The 21,720-nt window shown below is 43.0% G+C and overlaps 1 long non-coding RNA gene across 1 annotated transcript; it reads right to left on the bottom strand.

Moving 5' to 3' along the window:
* Positions 1–6: 6 nt before the first annotated feature.
* LOC103446309 (uncharacterized) lies at positions 7–10,389 on the bottom strand. The gene is made up of 8 exons (XR_003770026.2): positions 10,286–10,389; positions 9,642–9,761; positions 9,323–9,420; positions 8,100–8,174; positions 7,415–7,465; positions 995–1,068; positions 380–433; positions 7–55 (listed from the first exon to the last, which is right to left on the bottom strand). It is a non-coding gene; the product is annotated as an uncharacterized lncRNA (long non-coding RNA).
* Between the last annotated feature and the right edge of the window lie 11,331 nt (positions 10,390–21,720).

Consider the following 21,720-nt stretch of genomic DNA (forward strand, 5'->3'; position numbering starts at 1 on the left):
TACCTAATTGTTCACAATGAAGAAGAAATATCGCCAACCTTGGTACTGTATATTTCTGCCCAAAAAAAGTTTTCCAAAAAATGAACTAAAAAAATATAATCTATTCCAATATGATTATCCATTCATGTTCAAAAAAGACAAAACGAAGAATATATAAGCATCCAAACATCAGTTAAAACTAAACAATTAAAAGCAATAACACTAAACCATTTCATTAAAGACATAGATAACATATTTGGCTCTTTGTACCTAAAATAAAAAACATTTGCTTTCCTATATGCTCTGAAGTTTGCATAAGTGCTTTCCTATATAAAGAGACAATCAGAATAAAACACATTTGAAGGAAAAAGTAATAAGAAAAGAAAATAGTGTTTTTTACCTATGATCCATGTGAAGAGTAGAATTTCCAATCACAATTGACAACCTAAGAGCTCTGTAAATCAAATATATAGGAAAAGATCAATAAAAAGTGAATTACAGTTTCTAAAATCAGAAAGTAACATTTATTTGAAAAGATTCAGACTCATTTTGGATATAGATAAACAATGGCATGTTAAAAACCAAAATGATAATGCATTAGACATTCAGCATTTACGTAAATAATAATAATAATAATAATAATATACATGTTATCCATCAATGTTTTGGTGAAAAATTCCCAAATTGCTCTCCATATTGCCCAAACCATTGAACCAAAACAGGACAAATTCACTGCAAAAATCCCAATTTTTCCTACTTTTGAATGAATCAAGCATGCCATTTTAAGACTGCAAAAAAGATTATATAAACCAACTAAAAATCCCATGTTTTCCCTACTTTTGAATGAATCAAGCATGCCATTTCAAAACCAATGTAACTTTTGTTCTCAAAACAAATTCACAGAACACACAGATAGAGACACCAACTCAAATTGCAATTTCAAAACAAAAGTAAATTTTGTTCTTAAAACCAAGAACCACATAGAAGTCGAAAATCTAAATGAAGGAAAGTCTACCTTCTCAAGGTGTATTTCTTCACTTGGTATTGCACCCTCCCTAATTATCTGCACATGGTACACCGCAATGCTTCCTGCACTTCAAGGCTGCAGTTAAGAAATCATCCAACTTCAATACACTATGAACCTACACCTAGTAATGTCATCAAGTACACCAAGAAACAAATTCACAGCTCAGATTTTTTTACACCTAATTTGGCAGCTTAGAGAGCAACCATCAATAGTCCCATGATTTTGGAAATTTACACATAAAATGTTCTAAATTGTAGTGTGCAAATTATTTCTGAGTGATAAAGAATGGTGCCTGCACAATAAAAGTAGTGTACTACAAAATAATAGAAAGGCAATACCTGTACACATTAATACGTATAATTTTCATTTTCTATATAGTTTAGCATGTTTTTTGTTAGATGATTGATCTACACACACACATACGCATATGTACATGGATATATACACATAGAAAATAAACACAATTAAGATAAGGACCACCATCAAAATTGAACAACAACAACAACAACAACAACAAAGCCTTTTCCCACTAAGTGGGGTCGGCTATATGAATCCTAGAACGCCATTGCGTTCGGTTTTGTGTCATGTCCTCCGTTAGATCCAAGTATTCTAAGTCTTTTCTTAGGGTCTCTTCCAAAGTTTTCCTAGGTCTTCCTCTACCCTTTCGGCCCTGAACCTCTGTCCCGTAGTCACATTTTCGAACCGGAGCGTTAGTAGGCTTTCTTTGCACATGTCCAAACCACCGTAACTGATTTTCTCTTATCTTTCCTTCAATTTCGGCTACTCCTACTTTACCTCAGATATCCTCATTCCTAATCTTATCATTTCTCGTGTGCCCACACGTCCAACGAAGCATCCTCATCTCCGCTACACCTACGTGTTGATGCTTCACCGCCCAACATTCTGTGCCATATAGCATCGCCGGCCTTATTATCGTCCTATAAAATTTTACCTTGAGCTTCAGTGGCCTATGACGGTCACACAACACGCCGGATGCACTCTTCCACTTCATCCATCCAGCTTTTATTCTATGGTTGAGATCTCCATCAAATTCTCCGTTCTTTTGCAAGATAGATCCTAGGTAGTGAAAACGGTCGCTCTTTGGTATTTCCTGATCTCCGATCCTCACCCCTAACTCATTTTGGCCTCCGTTTGCACTGAACTTGCACTCCATATATTATGTCTTTGATCGGCTTAGGCGAAGATCTTTAGATTCCAACACTTCTCTCCAAAGGTTAAGCTTCGTATTTACCCCTTCCTGAGTTTCTTCTATCAACACTATATCGTTTGCGAAAAGCCTACACCAAGGAATATCATCTTAAATATGTCCTGTTAAATCATCCATTACCAACGCAAAAAGGTAAGGACTTACGGATTGTTGATGCACAAAAGCAGTGAGGACTTTGGTACAATAGAAAGTATTAAGTTTGTGATCTTCGCTAGATTGCTCCAGTCATTAGTGTGGATAAGTATGTAAATGGATAGAAACAAGAAAGCAAATACAAGATGTACGTGGTTCACCCATCAAGCTCTTCTTTAGTGAGTACCAGTGAATGATTTAGTACAAATGACATTAGGAAATATTGTGGGAGAATGATCTCGTAATCATGAAACTTCTAAGTACCGAAGTGTGGTATCGTCTTCACTTGCCTTATCTGTCTCATAAGTAGATGTGGCATCTTCTCTGGAAGTACTCTTCCTCCATCCAGGGGTGGTATCTTTAGCTGGTGGAGATGCACAAGGTAATGTATCAATTTCACTTGAAGCTTACTTGTAGTTTCAGACTTGGTCAACCGCGATACAAACCATGTAGTAGGAGTCCCCCAAGTCGCCGAGCTAGGGGTTCTGCTAAAAAAGGTGACAGACAAGGTAAGCAATCAAAGCTCCAAGCAATCAGTCCCAGATCAGAAGTTTGATTTCGAGTTCCGGCTGATTGTTCTCATTCTCCCTATCTTGCGAGCAACATAAAGGATAAAGAGAAGAAAAGGAGAAAATGTGATATGAGATACTTTTGCTTTTGAAGAAGTAACTTTCCACAGGCTTATTCTTGAACTGGGCTGAAGGGTTTTCTGGTTTCCTCCAGAGTATAAGGGCGAATGAAGAATTTGAGGGTCAAAACAAGTCCATCAAATCTAGAGTACGTTCGACCCTGCTGATATGGGATACTTTTGTTGTTGACAAAGTAGTGGATGTATCGGCACGTGTTCTGTTCCGCTTGTCTCCACATGCTTCCTTGTATCCTTCTCACTTGCCCTATCTATTCCTCAGGCAGATGTGGTATCTTCTCTAGAAGCATAAGATGTTAAAGATGAGAACTCGAGAGCAATGCCAGGTAAGTAATCAGGTAAGGGGTTCTAGGCAGTCAGTTCCTGACTGGAAGCTTGATTCCAAGTGCTAACTGATTGCTCTTTTTCTCCTTGTCTTGCAGGTAAGAACAAGGCCAAAGGAAAAGACAGGGAAAAAGCATGATATGGGATACTCTTGCTTTTAACCCTGATGATATGAGATATTCTTGCTCTGGTGTAGCTTGTTTGCAGAGGTATTCTCGGGGAGAAAGAAAGCTGATTATTTCGAGAGGCTTCGTTGGGAATGCCTTCTCAGATATGAAGAAGGGTTGAGCATTTTTGCAGGTCTACCTGTCCGTTAAGGATGGAGGTCGACATATATAGGAGTCTCCCTAACAACAAGTAGTAATACTATTCCTTTACCCTGTTTGGTCATAGCACGGTAGTGAGAGCTGCCAGCTTCACGTGTTTTAACTCTGTCAGAGCACTTTGAAAAAGTGGTATGTGATATCTGGAAAGCTAATGTTGCGTGTGAAGATTACAGACAAGCTTTATCCAAGGAGATCTGGCCCTCGAAGTTGAGAAAGCGGTGTGAAGATTACAGATAAGCTTTATCCAAGGAGATCTGGCTCTCGAAGTTGAGAAAGCGGTGCCTCTTCAATTTTCGAACAAGCAATCCTGTCGGGGATCTGTCTCTTGAGATTCGAATAACAGTGCCTCTTCGATTGTTGAGAAAGCAATCCTGCTAAAAGTCTGGCTCTCGAGATTCGGAGAGTGGTGTCTCTTCGATTTTTGAGAAAGTAATAATGTTGGGAGTCTGGCTCTCGAGATTCGGAGGGTGGTGCCTCTTCGATCTTGAAGCAAGCAATCTTGTTAGGAGTGTTTTCTCGAATGTGGGTAAAGTTTGGGCCTGTTTGCTAATCTACCTTGCCACGGAGCACAAAGGTTGACACACAAGGACTTTCCAATTATCCAGCAGTGGTCCTGTTCCTTTACCCTTGTGGGTAATAATATGGTAGCTAGACCTTCAAAATTTATGTGTCTAAACTTTATTAGTGTTGTTTCTTTGTTATTCTTTTACCCTTCTTGGTCATAGCGATGTAATAGGAGCTGCAAGCTTCACGTCTCTAAACTTTGTCAGAGATCTTTGGCAAAGTTATATGTGGTACCCGTGAGTTGATGTTGCGTGTGGAAAGTGGATGATTGAACAGTAACATTCACGTGCTTTCAACTTCACTAGAAATCTTCGACATAATGCCCATAATTTCCGCAAAGTTGAGTGTGCATGCGACAGGTGCTGACAAGGCTGAAAAAGCAAGTGCCTCTTCGATTTCTGAGATCAGCTCTCGTGGTCTCTGAGCAGCCCAGCTTTTGAGAAAGTAAGCGCCTCTTCGATTTCTGCGATCGGCCTTCGTGGTCTTTGAGTAGCCCAGCTTTTGAGAAAGCAAACGCTTCTTCAATTTCTGAGATCAGCTCTCGTGGTCTCTGAGCAGCCCAGCTTTTGAGAAAGCAAACGCTTTTTCGATTTCTGAGCAGGCACCTCTTCGATTTCTAAAGCTCCGTCGAGTGCAGATTTTTATAGAGGCTAACATTAAGTTCCAAAGCACACTTGAATCTCCACCAGTAGAAGCTCCCTTCTTGCATTTCTAAGATCTTGATTTGTCCGACCTCTCTTCAACACCTTTGAAAATGTCTGGCCCATCCGACTGTCGTTTTGACTTAAACCTTGTTGAAGAGGCAGCCACGCCTTCTCCAGACAACATATGGCGCCTATCCTTCTTATCCCCTCTGGTCCTCTTACCGTTGGGGATTCCGTGATGAAGAATGATATAACCGTTGCGGTGGTGGCTAGGAACCTTCTCACTCCTAAAGATAAAAGACTACTTTCCAAACGGTCTGATGAGTTGGTTGTTAAGGATTTTCTGGCTATCAATGTTCAGTGTACAGGTTCTGTGTCTAATATGGCCCAACGCCTATTTGCTCGAACCCGCCAAGTTGAATCATTGGCGGCTGAAGTGATGAGTCTCAAACAGGAGGTTAGAGGGCTCAAGCATGAGAATAAACAGTTGCACCGGCTCGCACATGACTATGCTACAAACATGAAGAGGAAGCTTGACCAAATGAAGGAATCTGATGGTCAGATTTTACATGATCATCAGAGGTTTATGGGTTTATTCCAAAGGCATTTATTGCCTTCATCTTCTGGGGCTGTACCGCATAATGAAGCTCCAAATAATCAACCTCTGATGCCTCCTCTTTCTAGGGTTCTGTCCAGTACTGAGGCTCCGAATAATCCCCCTCCGGTGCCTTCTCTTTCTGGGGCTCTACCGACTACTGAGACTTCTCCTAAGCAACCTTTGTGAAGGCTCCATTTTGTTTGTTTATTTTGACTCATGTATATGTACATATTTGCAACTTATCGAAAATATCAATAAATAAGCTTTGTTTCATTTCAACGTATTGTGTAGCCTTCTTCACTAAGTTCTTTGAATTTTTCTTTTGTTGAAGCTTGTATATTGAAGCTTTGTGAGTGGAGCATGTAGGTTGAGGTAGTGTTCTCTTAATTTCCCGAGTGAGGAAAATTTCTGGGTTGGAAACTTGAAAAATCCAAGTCACTGAATGGGGTTGGCTATATGAATCTTAGAACACCATTATGCTCGGTCCTGTGTCATGTCCTCCATTAGATCCAAGTACTCTAAGTCTTTTCTTAGAGTCTCTTCCAAAGTTTTCATAGGTCTTCCTCTACCCCTTCGGCCATGAACCTCTGTCCCGTAGTCGCATCTTCTAACCGGAGCGTCAGTAGGCCTTCTTTGCACATGTCCAAACCACCGTAACCAATTTTCTCTCAGCTTTCCTACAATTTCGGCTACTCCTACTTTACCTCAGATATCCTCATTCCTAATCTTATCCTTTCTCGTGTACCCACACATCCAACGAAGCATCCTCATCTCCGCTACACCCATTTTGTGTACGTGTTGATGCTTCACCGCCCAACATTCTATGCCATACAGCATCACCGGCCTTATTGCCGTCCTATAAAAGTTTCCCTTGAGTTTCAGTGGCATACGACGATCACACAACACGCCGGATGCACTTTTCCACTTCATCCATCCAGCTTGTATTCTATGGTTGAGATCTCCATCTAATTCTCCGTTCTTTTGCAAGATAGATCCTAGGTAGCGAAAACGGTCGCTCTTTGGTATTTCCTGATCTCCGATCCTCACCCCTAACTCATTTTGGCCTCCATTTGCACTGAACTTGCACTCCATATATTATGTCTTTGATCGGCTTAGGCGAAGACCTTTAGATTCCAACACTTCTCTCCAAAGGTTAAGCTTCACATTCACCCCTTCCTGAGTTTCATCTATCAATACTATATCGTCTGCGAAAAGCGTACACTAAGGGATATCATCTTGAATATGTCCTGTTAACTCATTCATTACCAACGCAAAAAGGTAAGGACTTAAGGATGAGCCTTGATGTAATCCTACAGTTATGGGGAAGCTTTCGGTTTGTTCTTCATGAGTTCTTACGGCAGTCTTTACTCCTTCATACATATCCTTTATAGCTTTGATATATGCTACTCGTACTCCTTTATTCTCTAAAATCTTCCAAAGAATGTCTCTTGGGACCCTATTATACGTTTTTTCCAAATCTATAAAACCATGTGTAAATCCTTTTTCCCATCTCTATATCTTTCCATCAATCTTCGTAAGAGATAGATTGCCTCCATGGTTGAGCGCCCTGGCATGAACCCGAATTGGTTGTCCGAAACCCATGTCTCTTGCCTCAATCTATGCTCAATGACTCTCTCCCAGAGCTTCATTGTATGACTCATTAGCTTAATACCCCTATAGTTCATGCAATTTTGTACGTCGCCCTTATTCTTGTAAATAGGCACCAAAGTGCTCTTTCGCCACTCGTTTGACATCTTCTTCGTTTTCAAAATCCTATTGAAAAGGTCAGTGAGCCATGCTATACCTGTCTCTCTCAAGGCTTTCCACACTTCAATCGGTATATCGTATGGGCCCACTGCTTTTCTATGCTTCATCTTCTTCAAAGCTACAACCACTTCTTCCTTCCTGATTCGACGATAAAAGGAGTAGTTTCTACACTATATCACCTTCTTTCCCATCTCTAATGCTATGTCATAAGTCCCTAAAGAAGCAATTGCCTGAAAGATGAAGAAAACCAGAAACTCATAATAACCATAGCAGACAAACCCAGAAAAAGAAAGAAACAAATAAAATCATTCAGATTTTGTATACTGTTAGTTTCTCAAGTAGTCTTTACATATTCATTCAAGATTATGCATGTATTAGAGCACTTTAAGCAGAACGGCAGTGTAGTATTCAGAATTATATTCAAATGATCATTGAGGATTTTTTACAAATGAATCTCCCACTATTCTACTTAAAAAACCACATACTCAATACCAAGTGAAAATTGCGTCGTTTTTATAAAACATTGAAAAACATATGAACTGATGCCCAACTTTGATTAATCTGACATTAATAGTTAAGTAATTCAACATTCAGAGCTGACAGGAGAGTATATAACAACATTGGAAAACATATGAACTTGCCCACCTATTTGACAGTGCAGTTGAATAATCTCAAATAAATTCGCATAAAAAGAATCAATAAATTTGACTAAGAATTCTCCAAAACCCACAATTTAAATGAAAAAAAACCCACAAATTTAAACCAAAAATTCTATAAAATCATGAAAAATTTAATAAAATCCCATTACATTAATCACAAATTCGATCATTCAAATCTTCACATCCAATAAGTTTAGAAAGGTACCTAGCTTCCTTGCAAAATCGTATCTCTACAGGCCAAGGCTCAAATTCCCTTGCTGCTGCCTTCATTCGATAAATCCTGATTGAAGCAGTCACATATATCATATACATATATATATATATATATATATATATATATATATATATAATAAGTTGATGCGCTCAATGGGCATGAACTTATCAGAAATTATGAAACCGACTGAACACATTTAGTGTAATGTCCACAATTAAATAATGAGCATGAAAATGACTAACAGGGGTAACACAAACTGCTCAACTTAGGAATTAAAGCATCCAATATTTAGAAAATAATTGACAATTTTCATGGTCAAATTAATAAGGAAAATCATAATTAAATAAACTCGATTGTTTTAACTGCTAATTCTGACGAAGCAGCAGTAGTTCGACATATTGCTTCTAATGAAAATTATTACATATCAGTGGTGCAAATTAGCAAAATAATAGTGCCTTCAGACTTTTTGAAAACATTCGATAGTGCCTTCAGGCTTAAATTCACCAATATCATAACCTTCTCCATTAGTACCTTCACCTTCTCCGTCCCCCCCCCCCTCCTGCATCACCTACTTCATCAACTCTCAATATCACCAAAATTCTAAATGACCATCCAGACTTCATAATAATTTTTTTATTTGGTCTAAAATAGGAAAAAACCCAAAACAGAAGATGTACAAAACTTTGTGAGCATGGGGAGACGGGTTAGGACAGTGGGAAATGGACCAGGTTTTTTTTTATTCATTGAGTCCATCATTTTGTAAGTGGTCTGCCAATTCCTTAATTTAATGGGATTAGTTTAGGACTTTGTGAGCATGGGTGCTGCACGTTGATAACAAAACAATTTAAAAGTTGAAAAACCTTACCCACTCATCTATTGTATTAAACCTTAAGGATACCTCCCAATATAAACATAAATTAAATATAACTAAAAAAATACAGATAAAACAAACAATAATCAGCAAACAAAAACCCTAAACATTCAGATTTTTCAGATTCAGATGAAACCCAATTTCCACACAATAAATTCAAAATCCCATTAAAAAAAATCTAATGCTAAATCCAAAACCTGCATTCTCATAAAAAAAAAATCACTAAAAAGAAAAACCCAGAAAAGTAAAAAAAAAATTTAAAAAAAAAAAACTTTAATTTTAACTCTTTTAAATGCAAAAAATCATACGCAAACTTAAAGGAACAAACAAAAGAAATACTTACATAAATTTTGAAAGCCTTATAATGCGCTTGATGGATCCAGTGGAAATCTGTTGGACCTTTTCCCCAATTAGACAGAATTTGACATTGGCTGCAACAAACTGAAAAACACATTGTTACCAAGCATAAAAGCCGTTTTTCAGATAAAATGAGGGCATATATAAATATCACTCAGATTCAACAAACTGCATACTAATCCCTGTTTAGATTTTTTAAATTATTTAGTTACTATGGTAAGAAACATAATTCAAATTATGACAATTCACCAGAAAAACAAAATATTATCAAATAAGTTATAACTGGAAAAACATAAACAACTTACAGCCTCCAGCTGTATGAAAATGCTTGTTTAATTTTCTTTTGCTGCTTTTATGAGATGGAAATGGAGGCTTATTCTTGTCTCGTGCTCAATGATATCAATTTCAGCTTGCTCCCAAACGTACTGCAAAAGCTAAAAGAAAGTTACTGACTTTGCAAGTATACAATAGCCGCTAATTTTTCTCCAAAATTTTCAGATATCTCATTCCCAACCATACATCCAAATAAAATAAAAGTAAAAACTCCACAGTACCAATACACAACCAAAATTTGAACCTGAAAATCCATCTTCAAAGTTCTATCAAATGCGAGCATTTACTCAATTTTAAGAAGTTGTATTGTTAAAACTTAAATCCCATGATGAACTCAACTTCCTTAATCTTTTCTAAAGAAGCAATAATTCACATAATGTATCCAAATAAGAAAATAACATATGATTCATGCTATCTTATACTTTCATATCCAAGTTATGTTTATGCAAATCATGAGAGGCACACATTTAAATCTCATCCCCTGCACACACCCTAAGTAAAAAAGAAACCAGCTCATCCATTCAATGTCCAAGCGGATTAGCATGTGGAGTAATAGAATATCAAAACGCAAGTTACAATTTTTAATGTACTTTAATAATTATTTCTTCAACTTTACCTCCAAGTAGTTCTTCCGATGGAAATAATTGATCTCAAGTGCCTAACCAGTGAGGCACCCTTTCTTTCCCACACTCTGCTTAACAATCCATAACCTGAGGAGATAAGAATCAGTTATAAGTTAATTGATCTTAGTTGGTTCCATAACTTGCTAATACGAAAAGAGAACAAAACAAAAAAAGTTAATCGAAGGATTTTACAAAAGCTACAAAAATTAACTAATTATCTGTTTAGGCCCAAAATAATAGTTTGGGCCAAGTAGAGAATCATTCTCGGCCCGGAAGGCCTTGCGGCATGGATCGTTCAGTACGTGGGCCTCCAAACCTAGGTCGGCTAGGTCAGGACGTAGGATAAGTTGAGTCCTGGTGCAATAAGGAGTCTCGGCATGATTAATAACCCGAGAGCGAATCCGACTCAATAAAGGACTAGGTTCACAGTCATAATGAAAGTAGGATTGGTCGAGTCAGTGTTTGATTGGGAGAAGAAGTCCTAGTCTGAATGGGGTTTCAACTCGACCTTGGGGGGAGCCGTTGCTATAAATAGAAGAGGCTGTGCATCATTTGAGACCCCCGACAATTCAACACAAAACTGCCCTGCGCAAGCTTTCTCAACAACTTTGAGATTTTTTCTTTTCTTTTCTCGCTGACACATCTTTCGTTGGCATCAACAGCACTGTGGAAGCAACCAGTGATATCTTAAGTCGGCATAGATAGCTACGTCATCGTAGAATCAGTCGATCTCGCAGTATCTTCCGTTGGCATCAACAGCACTGCGGCGAGGACGGTTGGTTACCTATCCAAGTCTCGGTCGAGAAGGATTTCTGGATCTTTATTGATTGAGGTCATCTCATCGGCGAAGTGAGGTGTTACAGTATATCGAGCTCGGTGCATTGCACGCCGAGTTATTTTATGATTGGATATTCCCAAGTGGGATTTAGAGTTCGGCATTCGGACGGCCGAACCACGTTCACCATTAAAACTTATTTTTGCTTTGAGTATTTATGCCCTTACACTTTGGTGTCGATTCGGCGTGAGTTTACTCTGACGAATAACATCACTGTGACTGAATCCGACGACGACGACTCGTGAACTTCGTAAGAATAGTAACCTTGTCTTCAGGTTCGAGAACCCAAGAGGTCGAGACGCGTTCCTTCCTCGGTCGCAATCGCAAGACGTAGGAGTCAGCCGCGCACCCAACACAACATCAACAAATTTACTCCTCGGCCGAGCTCGGTCGACGAGTTGGCATGCCCGCATTCACCGAAAGACGTAGTTAGCTTATAGATTACTCGGCCTGCGCGCCACGTAGGCTTGGTAGTTTCTAGGGTCAACATTTTGGCATGCCCAGTGGGACCTAGGGCTAAACTACGAAGTTCATGCCAATTGAAACGCGATCGGGAAAAAAGAAAACAGCTATGGGAAAATCAACAGTCGATTTGCAGATTCAGAACGTAGGACACAGTGTGCCATAGGCGTAGAATCCCGTCAGCGCCGTGACACCTGAGTCCATAAGCGCAACCCGCCGAGAAAGGGAAGTTAATCTCGGCGGTCAGGTTCGCAATCTTGAAATTCCCGACAGGAACACTTGTGTTCTCAATGAAGGAGTAATGGAAGATTGTGATGAAGATGGTGGCGAAGGATCCGATCCACCCACAAGGTCGTTTATTCGAAAACGGCTTGACGAGCAATCTCGGACGGTTGAACAGACATTAAGTCGAGGAATCAATAAGCTTCATGACGTGATACGCAATTCCAGTGAAGCACAAACCAGATTACTCGAAATACTAGTTAGCAAGGTCAGCGATGGTAGAACTTTCGATCTTGCCCAGCATTTGCTGCCGAGGAATAATCTATTATCAAGTGCACCGGCCAAGCCAATTCCTGCTTAGCTCAGGCCAATCAACTTGGAAAGAGGAGGAGGGTCAAATAGTAGGTTAGACGGATCCGACCAGAGAGTGGAAGTAACACCCGTCGATATGACCGAGGTCCAACGGATGATCGATTCGGCCATGAAGAAAGGGCCGAAGTTCCCTAAGTTTATACACCCATATCCAGCTTATGTGGAACAGTTCGAATACCCTAAAGGTTTTAAAATCCCGGATTTTAGCCTTTTTACCGGAGAATCATCCTTATCATCGTTAGAACATGTAGCTCGTTTCACCGCACAATGCGGGGACGTCAGTAGTGACTTTCACAAGCTACGACTTTTCAATTTTTCGTTGACTGGTTCAGCGTTTGCTTGGTATATTAACCTCCAACCAAATTCCGTCCAGAGTTGGGAGAAGTTGGTCGAGAAATTTCATGAGCAGTTTTATCGGCCGGGAATGGAAATGTCAGTATCCTCACTAGCAAGGATGGCTCAGGCGTCCGACGAGTCACCAATGTATTATCTTACCAGATTCAAATCAGCCAGGAATTGGTGCCGAGTACTTCTCCCCGAAGTCGAATTTGTCAGGCTTGCTTTGAATGGTCTTGACGTCGAATACAAATTTGTCAGGCTTGCTTTGAATGGTCTTGACGTCGAATACAAAAAGAAATTCTTGGGGGCAAACTTTCGGGATATGTACGAATTAGCCCAACATGTCGAGCAGTATGATTATTTGCTCCGCGAGGAAAAGATTTCGAAAGCTCCATCTCGGGGGACGATTTACAAAAATCCTACTGTTAATTATGCATCAACCGAGGATGAATGTGTTAGTGTGGATGCAGCTGAGATAGTGATAGATAAGCCTTACGTTTGCAAGGCACTGACTCATGTTGACTCTGAGGAAGTCAAAATCCGCTCGGCCACTGAAGGAACATTGAAACCATCAAAAGTTTATACTTTTGATATTACAAAAGCCGATGCAATTTTTGACCAACTATTATCAGCGAGGATCATCAAACTTCAGCTCGGGCACAACATTCCCAAGGTCGAGGAGCTTAAAGGAAAGATATATTGCAAATACCACAATTCAAGCAAATATACAACAAATAATTACGTCCTGTTTCGAGACAACGTCCAAAGCTGGATTGATAGTGGCAAACTGAAATTTCCAGAGAAGAAGATGAGCGTTGATACTGACCCGTTCCCCACGGCAACAGTAAATATGGTCGATGCGTGCCTACCTAAGGACAAAGGGAAAGGGAAGGCCGAAGTTGTTGCGACGCAACGCTTTCAGAATCAGAATTCTCGACCACGTTTCATGGCCGATTTTCGTTCAAACCTATGATGGATTACAGCACCGATGAAGATAGTGGGACGGCGGTTTTATGCAGTAAATGTAGAGCAAAGGTCAACAGTGAGCCAGAGGAGAAACCCTCTTCGCTTATAACGGAACGACCTATGGCCGCAACCCAGCAAAAGGTAGCCAACGTAGGCCATCATCAAGGGGTTTTTGATAGGCTCGGTCCTAAAGTGAGGATGGAAGAAACACCCTCGGTCAGGCGGTGCCTTGATTTTGATGCTCCATTTTATGACGATGACTACTATATACGTAACTCTAGCAGCTCGAAATCATCTCGGAGCCAAAAAACTTTCAAACCTCCCGAACCTAGAGATCAACGTTGGTATACATATCACTCTTCGAAAGGCGTCTATACCGCACTGTCCAAATCTCAGAAACGCCGGCACCAAAGGATAGATTGCATGGCCCGCCGACAGGCAGCCCAAGAAACTTCGGTCCCTAAATGGAGGCCGAAGGACACAATTGTCACTAACGATGAACGACCACCTCCAGCTATTATGACAGAGTTGGTTCAAGGGAAACAGTTGCTCAATCGAGATATCGAAACGACGTTCGAAGAGGCTGATAAACGAATCAAACTGCTTCTTCAACCTGGGGAGATGAAGGCACGCCTCGAGCATTTCAGGCAAGAAGCTGAAAGCAAATTAGCCTCGCCGGCCATTCAAGAGCCTTTGATCAAAATTCGACGGAATTTGCATCCACCATTCCTCGGGGAAGCCTTGGAATATATGCGAGAATTTCATATGAAACATTCAGCCAACGATCTGTATGGTTTACCGAAAGCATGTCAAGACACAATTGATCTGTATGGATTTGAAGTCGACCCATATACTGATATCGATGCCGCTGACCTTCCTTTCTCAATTAAGGACCTTCAGTATTTACGATATCACTTTGAAGTATTTTCGGCTGTGTCTCTCTTCGGCCTTATGGCCGATGAAATAGCACATGTTACACGATTGGATGCCTATCTCGACACCAGAGACGCCCGGATGCATTACCAGGAGCAAGTTCGGGTCTTGGCCCGAAGCACACTTTCAATCTCAACCTCACCTGAGGCAATTATGCAGAACCAAAAGGCTGCCAAAGAGACGCCACAGGATCAAACCATTGAAGAAGGAACAGAAGAGTCTCTTTATCCAACTCTGACGGCAGCGGAGGCCGCAGTCGCCGACCAGACAAGAGACGCAGCGAGCGAAGAGGATCCTAACCTGATGGGCCCGTCAGTTCTGGATAACACGGAAATCAGTATGGTTCATGTGCTGCCCGCCGATTTTCAGTCAAGCACAGCTTAACCGAGTTTCCTTGATGGTGACGTAATTGCCGAGGAAGCCGGTCACATTGACTTTGTAACTATTACCGATGACGACTCTGCAACAAAAGATGACAATATCAAAGCATCTTTGGCTGAATTGTTTCCTCGCTCATCATCGGCCAACCTCCATCATTTAAAGCCATTATATGTCACGGCTCATATCGAAGGGTATCCAGTCTCTAAATTTTTTGTCGACTGCGGAGCGACGGTCAATATCATGCTTGTAAACATCATAAAGGCATTGCGTCGCTCAAATGACGAACTCATTCTGTCCGGGATCATAATGAGCAGTTTCGTCGGAGATAAATCACAAACCAAATGGGTGCTTCCTTTAGCGGTAAATATTACCGGCCGAAATCACATGACCGCCTTTTTTATCGTTGACTCCAAGACTGAGTATAATGCTCTGCTCGGTCGAGACTGGATTCATCAAACCAGCTGTATTCCTTCGTCCTTATATCAAGTGCTAGTTTTCTGGGACGGCAAATCGGTCATCATTCACCCGGCTGATAGTCATCCCTTCGAAACTAACATGATCCAAGCACGGTATTATAATGACCACGTCGGCTATATCACCCTACAGGGTTTCAATGACGAGGGACGGCCGACTTAGATTTCTGTTCAAAAAGCTATCGAGGTTGGCGCCGAAACTGTCCATCAGGATTCGGCGAGATTCGGTTTAGCTAATTTCATCCCCGAAGCTGATGTTTGACACCGATCAGGAAAAACGTAGGGCCGCGGTTTCATCTACTATGGAACGACTGCTGGCCCATTGGTATACTATATCGAAACAACCAAATTCGGGCGTTAACCTCGTCGAGTTCTTTGCCGAATGAGATAATAGTCCTGTCTTATCTCTTGACAAAATTCAAGCCGCCCCGGCCAAGCTCGAAGATAATCGGCCCCAAGTCAAAGATCCCTTGGAAGAAGTTAATGTTGGGACGGCCGATGACCCACGGCCTTTATTTATTAGTGCTTTACTTCCCCAACCTCTGAAGAACGAACTTCATGCCCTGCTGGAGGAGTTTAAAGATTGTTTTGCTTGGAGCTATCATGAAATGCCTGGTTTGGATCGTACTCTCGTCGAGCATGAGTTGGGTATTAAACCTGGATGTAGACCTTTCCGTCAACCACCTCGACGCTTCTCGACCGAAGTTCAACTCGGTATCAAGGACGAACTAGTTCGGCTTTTGAAAGCCGGGTTCATTCGGACAGCTCCATATGTGGAATGGTTGGCCAATATCGTTCATGTTTTAAAGAAAAATGGTGCATTGCGCATTTGTATCGATTTCAGAAATCTGAATCTGGCAACTCTTAAAGATGAGTATACAATGCTGATTTCGGATCTGTTAATCGATGTCGTGGCGAATCATGCAATCTTGTCCTTTATGGATGGACACGCCGGGTACAACCAAATTTTCATTGCCGAGGCTGATGTGCACAAAACTGCTTTTCGCTGCCCAGGGGCACTCGACACTTACGAATGGGTTGTCATGCCATTCGACCTCAAAAACGCCGGCGCCACATACCAACGGGCAATGAACACTATATTCCATGATTTAATTGGAACCATCATCGAAGTCTATATTGACGATGTTGTAATTAAGTCCACACAACAACGGACTCATTTGGATGATCTCCGACAGGCTTTCCTTCGTATGCGTCAACACAATCTCAAGATGAACCCTGCCAAATGCGCATTCGGTGTGTCGGCCAGTAATTTTCTTGGTTTCCTCGTGCATCACCGCGGAATTGAAGTGGACGAGAATAAAGCACGTGCAATCATCAATGCTCCACCCCCGACAACGAAGAAACAACTGCAGTCCTTACTCGGCAAGATAAATTTTCTCCACCGATTTATAGCTAACTCGGCAGGAAAAATGAAAGCGTTCTCGACGCTTTTGAAACTTAAGGACTCAGATACGTTTGTGTGGACTGACGAGCATGAGGCAGCATTTACACAAATCAAAGTCTCCCTCACGACACCACTTGTCCTTGTTCCACCACGATGCAGTAAACCTCTCAAACTATATATCTCGGCGGCTGAAGAGTCCATCGGCTGCCTCCTCGCCCAAGATAATGATGTCGGCCGAGAGCAGGCTGTTTTTTACCTCAGTCGAAATCTTAATCAACCGGAAACCAATTATTCCGCCGTTGAGAAGCTCTGTCTTGCCTTGTTCTTCGCCGCCTCTAAGCTCTGGGATTACATGCTTCCATCGGTCACACAAGTCATTGCCCAGACCGACGTTATCCGGTACATGCTTACCTGGCCAATCGTAAAAGGAAGAATTGGGAAGTGGACGATGGCGTTGTCCGAGTTTAGCTTGCAATACGTGCCCCAGAAAGCTGTCAAAGGCCAAGCATTGGCCGACTTCCTTGCTCAACACCCTTCCCCCTACGGTTTTGGGGACACCGATGTCGAAATCGGTATGGTTGAAACACGCGACAACTATTGGACGATGTATTTTGACGGTTCCAGTACTTCATCCTCGGCCGGCGTTGGGGTTATCATTCAATCTCCTAATCACGATCGTTGGTATTTTTCGCTTAAGTTGGATTTTGACTGCACCAATAATCAGGCTGAATATGAAGCCCTTATCATCGGCCTTGGCCTCCTTCATGACCTGCGGGCCACCCTGCCCTCGTCCTCGGTGACTCTGAACTTGTGATTAACCAACTTAATGGGTCTTTCCGCTGCATGAGTTGTACCCTGGCACCCTACCACATGGTTGCCAGCTATTTGGCCGACTCCTTCGACTGTATTACTTTCGAGCATATTTCCCGGATCCATAATACCGACGCAGACGAGTTGGCTCAAATCGCCTCTGGTGCACAACTCCTAGGGGGCAAGCTAGGCCGAGAAATACCGGTGTTACGACAGCTGTACCCGGCCTTAGTTAACCAGCAAATCCTTCGACGCGACGACGTGATACGCACCAGAGTCATGTCCTTACCCTCGTTGCTAGATCGACAAGACTCTATGGAGGTTTGTGCTGTCGAGGCAATACCAGATGATTGGAGAAAGCCCATTATGCAGTACCTTGACAATCCCAATGGCAAACATAGTCGCAAAACACGAGTTCACGCCACGAACTATGTCATGTATCAAAATTAGTTATATCGGAAAGGCGAGGATGGACTGCTATTACTATGCCTCGGCCCCCAAGAGGGTGCTCAGGCGATCACAGAAATACATGAAGGATTTGCGGAGCTCATCAATCTGGACGGAAAATGCGATGGCTACTTCGATGACACGGCTATTTTTTGCCAAGAATATTAAAGGATTGTATCGAGTTTGCACGAGGATGCGTACAGTGCCAAATCCACGGGCCTATACAAAGGGTCCCGGCCGAATCGTTGAATTCGGTCATTAAACCATGGCCGTTTAGAGGATGGGCCGTGATCGGTAAAATCACGCCATCTTCTGGGGTTGCCAAGCACGCATGGATAATAGTGGTGACTGATTACTTTACTCAGTGGGTCGAAGCAAAATCATATGCCGAGCTAACATCTAAAGAAGTTTGTGACTTTGTGAAGGAACACATTGTGACCAGATTCGGCGTACCGGAAATAATTATAACCGACAATGGCACGATCTTTACAGCCGAAAGGTTTAGAAAGTATACAGTAGGTTTGAAAATTCGGCTTGAACAGTCTACCCCGTATTACCCACAAGCAAATGGGCAAGCCGAGGCAAGTAATAAAGTGTTGATCGGCATTCTCGAGAAGGTAATAAAGGAAAGGCCCGGTATGTGGCATTTGAAGTTGAATGAGGCATTATGGGCATATCGAACGTCACCCCGATCGGCGACTGGGACAACCCCGTATACATTAACTTACGGACACGACGCAATGTTACCAGTCGAGTTAAGCATAAATTCATTGCGATTGATTGAGCAAAGTAGTTTGGTTAGCGCCGAATATAATCAGTCCATGAGACAGGAGTTGGAAGATTTGGAAGAAGCGCGACTTGACACTTACAACCTGTTGGTGGCACAAAAACGGATTGCCGAACGAGCCTATAATCAAAAAGTACAGCAGAAAACATTTGGCGAGGGTGAATTAATTTGGTAAACGGTGTTGCCCGTAGGACTAAAGGATCCTAGGTTCGGCAAGTGGTCGCCAAATTAGGAAGGGCCGTTTGTTGTGCATAAAGTATACGGCAAGGGGGCATATCATCTTAGAGAACGGACCGGTTTAGTTCATAAATTACCAATTAACGGGAAATTTTTGAAGAAATACTATCCGGTCACTTGGGAAATGCGGGAGTAAAACATTCATTTCATTAAAATTGATAGAATACAAAGTGAGCTGGTTGATCGGTTTACATAAAAGACAAAATAACGTCAAGGCGAAGAAGGTAGAAGAGTGCCGAGCAGGGCTTTCAGCTCTAACCACCGCACCTCGCCCATGATGACCTCGGCCTGCCGGTTCTTCTTCTCCAGCTTCAACTACTCGACTTGTTTTATGTTCGCTGCATACTCGGTTAAGCAGTCTTTGCCGCCTGACTCGAAGTCCTTAGCAAGCTCGGAGGCAATGGCCGACCTGCGTCTCGCTAATTCGTCCATTTGACGGTCGAGCTTAGCCAAGGCCTCTCCTTTTGCCTTTAAAGCATCGATCTTTGGACGAAGAGTATCTTGGACGACCCTCGTAGCTTGCAGGTCTTGTTCGGCCTTCAGAGCGTTCTGGAAGAAACTAAAGGCCTCCCGAACCCGCTCCAAGGCAGACGACGCCTGAACAATAGCCTCGCCGCTCAGGTGACCATCGGCTCCGAGGTCGTTTAAACATGCACAGAGCAAATCAAGACCGTTGCACTCGAGTATTTACGATGCCGAAAGCGACAAAACTTCTTGCAACCAAGTTAGAGCAGTTGAATCAGCAACTTCAGTCGCGGCGGTCGAAGGACCAGCCCCTCCAATTGTGCTGGACATGAGGGCTTTGAATTCGACTTCCCATGAGGCCTGCACACAAAATAAAGTTTGAGCTCAAAGAAATCCTAAAAAGGTAACAAGAGGGTTTCGTTTCTTTTAACCTACCGAGAGGATACTTCAGCCATGTCTTCAAGATCCTTGCTTGAACCTAAAGAGCTTAATGGCCGAGCCCAGTGTCTTAGGCTGCTTCTCAGTTCACGCGGCCGATGGAGGTTATCTACATTTGATGGCCATCGAGGCGGCCAAGAAATATAGATAACACCCTTCGGCGCATAGAATTTTTGATGAAAATAGTGTGCAGGCACCTGACATTTAGTAGTTTCCTAGTTTAGAGTTTTTACGGCAAAGAACTGACCAAGAAAAGGCGGAATGAGGTACTTACAAAGGCCGAAGTAACCTCTTACGGGGGAATGTTGATATCCTGGTCCTGCGGATGAACGGGCGTCTTCGCCGACGCTTCTGGCTCCCTGACAGGTCGTTTACCGCGGTTGGCCGTAGACGGGCCGACTCGGACAGCAGCTTCGGGCACGGACTGGAGGTCCTGGTCTTGCAGGTGAACAGGTGCGTTCGCCACCGTTACTGGCTCCCCGACCGGTGATTTGCCATGGTCGGCCGTCGTAAGGCCGACTTGGACAGCCGCCTTGGACACGGGAGGAGGTTGACGATGGGAACGAGGGTGACTCGCCAGAGGCACTTCGTCGCTCCCCTCACTCTCCTCTAGAACAACGGCCGCGGGTTTTGCAGAAGTTTTCTCGGTCGAGGGGACTGCCTTTTCTAAGACAAGTGCAGCCTCGACCAAGGAAATGACAACTGGTTTCCCAACCTTAGAAGCAGGCCGTGCGTGGACCGCTTCCTCGGCCGGAATTGGCCGATCCTCGACCAAGGCTTGGGCGACGGGGGGAGAAGGGGATACTCTAGGAGTCATCATCCCCGTGGTTTGACTGGAGATGACGTGAATCTCCCGTTCTCCTTTCCTCACTAGCTTCTTAACCCGTTTGGCAGGCCGAGGGGGTTCGACGGTTGGCTCGGCTTCTCGACGAGGCCGTTTACTCGGCAAAGCCTGCGCAGCAACCTCTGCCCTTTTTGAGACGGCCGATTTTTTCTTGGCCACAGTTACGGCGGCCGCCTCTACCTTTTTCAACGGTTGACCACCTGAGAACGTAAAAGCAAATCAACAAAACCAATTAATAGCTCAAAATTGAAAGGAAAAAGGGGAAAATAAACAGTTACCCTGGGCTTGGGAGACAGAAGCTTTCTTGGGACGGTCGACGAAAAGTTGGTCCAAGACGGTTTCGACCGGAACACCAAAGAACTCCTGGGTATATTTTTCCCACCACTCGCCAAAGGTATCGGTGCTAAGTGTTTACGGAATGGCCGGTCGAAGGCGGAAATTTTGGCATTGCTCTTGAAACTCCCTCTTGGCGATATTGCATTCCTTCTCCGAGGAACCAGTCTCACGTCCACGGCTTAAGACGGTTCGTGAGGAGAGAAGAGGGACCGGGCAGCCTTGAAGGTAACCAAGCTGTTGAGCCAGGAAGTTAGGATGGTATACCTCACAGCCAGCTCGTTTCCCATCACAGCTGAGAGGAAGGTCGTGAGTAAGCACGAATGACCCCCATGACTGACGAAGGTCGGCGTCTTCGTCCGTGCCCCACATTGACGTAGGTAGCTTGATTGAGGAGGAATATTCTCGACGACGGCATATCAAGAACTCGTCGTTTGAAAGGTCATCAAGGGCGAAAAAGTATCTGAATACCTCTTCGGCTTGGTGAAGGGGTGTTGGTCGGAAGGCCAGCTGAGGCCCAAGCGCTTCCGTTGGCGAGAAATCGACGATTGCCGGCCGAAGGGAGGCGAAGTAAACTTGCACCCAGAAGGGACCGTTTTGGTATGGGTCGATCTTGTGAAGGGTATTCTCAGCCAGGCAGTGGAAGAGATGGGCAAGAATGTTAGGACTAAGTGTCAGG

The sequence above is a fragment of the Malus domestica genome, chromosome 16, assembly GCF_042453785.1.
Source record: "Malus domestica chromosome 16, GDT2T_hap1".
In the NCBI taxonomy this organism is placed as follows: Eukaryota; Viridiplantae; Streptophyta; class Magnoliopsida; order Rosales; family Rosaceae; genus Malus; species Malus domestica.